The following is a 5020-nucleotide window of genomic DNA, read 5'->3' on the forward strand; positions in this document are numbered from 1 at the left end:
GTTAACCACCCTGCATTACTAAAGAGAGTCCTGAAGTCTAACAGTTAACCACCCTGCATTACTAAAGAGAGTCCTGAAGTCTAACAGTTAACCACTCCTGCATTACTAAAGAGAGTCCTGCTGTGTCTGCTTTCTCTGTCTCTACTGCTTTCCAGCCAGATTCAGCTCAGCTGAAGCTTCCCTGACTCTCAGTGCCTCTCCACGCTGGCTTCACAACTGGTCTGATATACACCGATGTTCTGGGCTTTGACCTTGTGTATGTGGTTGTGACATCAGATTTGGTCAGATTTCCATCACTATAGACAAACAGCCACACAATTAACTTACGCAGAGAAAGGACTTGTGTTTGTTCACACTTTTGGAGGTGTCAGCCCACGCTGTACTGGCCTCTGAGGTTGGCTGTGGTGAGGTGGCACCCCCTAACAGGAGCAGTGAGAAGTAAAGTAAGCCACTTACACCGTGAGCCAAGGAGCAGAGACAGAGGAGGGGTCAGCGTCCCACTAGCTGTCCAGTTACGTAATCCCTCCCATTAGGCCATACCTCCTGCGGGTTCCAGTAACTCTCAGCAGTGCCACACTAGCACTGTCCAAGCCTTTAGAACATGGACCTCTGAGGAAACAGAAGATTCGAACTATTGCAGCGGTCATGACGTGGGTCACAAAAGCCTACAGAGAAGGGCCTCGCTGTTCTCCCTGTGCAAAGGAGTGTTGACGCTGTCTCATGTTTTCGTGCTAGGCTAACTTGGCTCCATATTTTTCATGGGGATCTACTATGTAAAGCCGTTTAGGGCAAATTGTGCTGTACTAATCTCCCAAGTTAACACAAGCCAATTTAAGAAGGTGCATGTGTAAGTCTTCAGTGTATGTCCAGGTGAAAATGGACAGTCCCTGGGTCATTGGGGCAACTGTGCTTGCAAAGGCTTCCCCAGCCTCCCCCAGACCTCAGCCCACGGCCTCAGATGCTGGCCTGTCCTGTGTGAGATCACACTCCTCTTCATCTCCTGGAGTCAGGCGGCGCTGAGATAATATGCGCTCAACTTGAACTCAGGTCCAGCTTCTCTGTAACAACGTGAGTCCAGGCTCACCTTCTCATTCCCCCTGCTGCTGTGTCTGTTCACTGTTCCTCATCCTTCAACATGTCGCCAGGTCTGCTCCTTCACAAATATAGCCAGTCTCTGAATCCTTAAAAGCATTAATTATTTGTAAGAAACCTGGTAACAGATTTAATGTGTGCTATGCACTTCCTTACCTTTAAAATAAATTTAAACACATGGTTGATCAATTGGTTTATTGATAGATATATTTTAAAATGTATGTGTAAGCCTGGAAGAGCTCACACCTGTGGGACAGCATGCAGACAAAGGCCTTCCTAGCACTAGTGCTATTTGAGGCAGAGGAAGGCTCTCTGCAGAGGATAAAAGACATGGTGCGCTTGTCTTTTGCTGGTTGGCCCTCTGAAATCAGTAGGTCTGGCTTCTATGGGAAATAATGAGAAATTAGAATAAGACCATTTCATTTCCTAGCAAGAGAAATAAAGCAGGATTTCAGGAAACAAAACCAAACCTGGTTCTGATGGAGGCTGAGGCAGGATGATCACTAGCTTGAGTCCCATGTGGGTAACTTAGTGAGACTTTGACTTAAAATCAAAAACAAAAGGGCTGGTGAGGTAGATCAGTGACCCCGGCTTCAATCCCAATATGATAAAAAAGACAAACAGAATCATCTGCTTGCTCACCCTGGGTTTTAGCATCTCTGAAGATGCTGCAAAGATCTAATAAACAAAAAAAGAGATCACATAAAACAGCAAATTTGATTTGGTTCATGACCAGAATCCTGCAGTGAATTTTTAATATGCTTTATTTACTGTTATTTACTTTATTTATTTACTGTCAGATGGGCCTTTCAGTCCTGTCCATTTCCTAAGACCTTAGGGAATTAAGCGCAACAGAGTGTAAGTGATGCGTGAAATATAAAGGGTTAATGCGACATGACAGGGGCAGACCCACAACCATAACCTACCAGCACTCCTATTCCTCTTCTCCAGTGCGAGGCTGAGACCATTTCCACAGGCTACAAACTGCTGTTTCATAAAATATGTTGATCAGTGCGAAAGCTTGGGTCACAAGGTAATTATTCAGGGTATGGCTGTGCGACAGATTCACACCCAGTTAGGAACTGTCTTTCTCACAACCACCTGCCTGAAAAGCACCTTCTTCTGATGGGCGGTGCCCTGGCATCCCGCCCACACCCCAGCCTCAGTGGGTGATCTGGACTGAGTGTGACTTCATGAAGGCCAAGTTCCTCCCCCAACAGGACACCTCCGCTGCAGCCCCAGGACCAGCAGGTGATCTGCCACTTCAAGATGCTGTGCACAAAGGTGCTCTTCACCAGGTGTGTTAATGGCCCTGAAGAGACACCCTTGACCCTGAAAAGGTTCTGGAAGAAACATGACAACGTCCTGCACTGCACCCACCTCACTGGCAGAGTCTGGGAAGATGTCACATACGGGACTTAGACAGCCTGGAGGAAACTCTGGCCAGAAAGTGTCACTGAACCTGACTTCGAAGGATGCACACGGAGTGGAGGAGACCGTGTCCATGGCAACAGTACGGGCCTGGACGTTGATGGTGCAGACAGAGGAGCCTAGGAGCCACAGGGGGAGCTGACAATGGAAGAGCTCGCTGGACTCCAGAGCAAGCAGAGGAGAGGGGTGTCCACTGAGGGAGAGGAGGATGGGGCGGGTGGCAATGGTGTGACGAAGCCCCCAGGGAGGAACGAGCACCAGGGCTCCTCGAGAAGCACCACCCCACATGGCCGCACCCCGCAGGGTGGAATCTGATGAGTGATAACGTGGTCTCTCGTTTCCAGACGGTCATGCAGGGCAGGAAAGAGCAAGTGACAGCAGGCACTTTTCATCCCAATTGACCTTGTGGCTAGAGACAAAGAAGGCGGAAACCCCTGAAGGCGCTCTGCCGATGTCCTTATGGAGGGGCTCTCTCGGAACAGTAACCTCCTCGCCACCCGCCTTCCTGTCCCCCACACCAGAGCTCACCTCAGGAAGGTGTCTCTCTTCACACTGCACTGCACGGTACTTTGTGTCATGCTTTTGTAAGAAAATACATGTGGTTCACAACAGATTAACTCATTTACATTGAAGCTTATGGAGAAATTTGACTTGGTTCATGACCAGAATCCTGGAGTGAATTAAGTTTGTGAATTGAGATGTTGCCATAAAATCACCGCCTAGTTCTCACTTGTATTTTGGGTTTATTTCTGGGCTATGATGTGTTCTATTGATGTATCAGTTTTACTTCATTTTCCAGGTTTTTACTGCTTAAAATGCTTTTATATGAATAGACAATCAGCTCGGCCAGTTCAAAAGCATGATAAAGGTAATGATGTTGACACGGAGTTAATAGAACCTAGAAAATTGGCAGGATTCTTTCTCTGACTTGGGACCACAGTAAAGCCTTTCATTTGAGCAGTTTCTTTCATATCCCTGACAAGCATTTCTTCATAGTTGGGTAGTTCTTACTAATCTGATTCCAATGTATTTTGTTTGCTATTTTATGTGATCTTTTTTTAATTAGATCTTCCCATTTCTTTCTGAATAAATGACTTTAATAAATTCATCTTTGTTTTCAATAGTTTTTCAGAGATTTTACAGGGCGTAATACATCATATACCAGTAATCACTACTTCATTTTCTGACTTACAAATTATCATTCTAATTTCTTGAGTTTAGTTCTTCTACCAAAAAACTTAAGTGTAGGGGCCAGGGAGATGGCTCAGTAGAATAAGCACTTCCTTGGCAAGCGCAAGGACCTGAGTTCAATCCCCGGTTCTGAAAAAAAAAAAAAAAAAAAAAAAAAGTAAGGAATGATCCTTCTCTTGTTTCTGAGGTTTATATGGATAAATATTTCCTAATTACTAATTAATTTTAATCAAGTTTAAAGAACCCATTTGTTGCTGTGCTTTTAAGAATTTCTTAAGCAAAACTGGATTTTAATTACATTGACATAATACTTCAGCATCTCTGAAGACACTGCGAGCCATGTTACAAGTTGCTAATTTATTTCCCAGCAGTCAACTACCTTGCATTCTTAGTATAAGGTCCACTTGGGCACGTCCACATGGTGCTTTCATTAGATTTCACTGAGGATTGTTGTATTGATTTTTTTTCTTTTTTTAATATTATAATTATTTATTTAGTTTTTGGTACCAGGGATTGAACTCAGGACCTTGTACTTGTCAGCAGGTGCTTATGCTGTTGAGCTATCTCCCTGGCCACAGAATAAATATTTTTTTACTCTTATCTTTTATTATTTTTTTCCATAATTTTATTGATAAATAGCAATTAAACAGTGTCAAATCAAATCGCTAGGACAGTTTCAATAACTAACACACTGCATACATTCTTCTTAGTGGTTAATTGCTGCACAACACGCAGACTTGATATCTTATTTACAAACACCACTAGAACAAATCATTCTATTCATTAAGAGAATGTAACTATATATCTATCCTAACCACTTTGAATACACAGATACAAAATGGACATTCATCTGTATCCCCTTTTTCTGTGAAGTTCCGTTATTTGAATATTATAGGTGTGTAAACTCAGCAAAATATTCTAAAAGAGTCCAATAGCTCATAATAGCCTTGGGTCTTCTGTTTAACTGGCAATGTCAGAAATTGTTGACCTGAGTCCCCCACAGCTCAACTTAACAGCATGGCTTTACTTCTTCTATTTCATCTTCATACTTTTCTACTGGATGGTTAAGACCAAGGTAAAGCAGGACCTATGCAACAAGAGTTGTAGCTTTTTGGTCTGAGAAGGTCAATGAAATGCCCTCAGGATTTGTCCTGAGATCCTGTACCTCAGACTGTAGAACCTTTGTCAGTGTCAGCCATGTGGATGAGTCATGGCCCTTGCTTGGCCAATGTGCTCTCTGTGAAAGCCTGAGAGAATGTTTTCTCTCCATGTGACTCTCCTTAGGCACACTCTACATCATTGATCA

At 43.7% G+C, this 5020-nt stretch overlaps 1 protein-coding gene across 2 annotated transcripts in view; it reads right to left on the bottom strand.

Annotated features, from left to right (window-relative positions):
* Plrg1 (pleiotropic regulator 1) overlaps positions 1 to 5020 on the bottom strand; it is a 15778-nt gene that overhangs the window by 1755 nt on the left and 9003 nt on the right. The window lies entirely within an intron of this gene.

Source organism: Octodon degus, unplaced genomic scaffold (genome assembly GCF_000260255.1).
Source record: "Octodon degus isolate 3935 unplaced genomic scaffold, OctDeg1.0 scaffold00101, whole genome shotgun sequence".
NCBI classification, from domain to species: Eukaryota; Metazoa; Chordata; class Mammalia; order Rodentia; family Octodontidae; genus Octodon; species Octodon degus.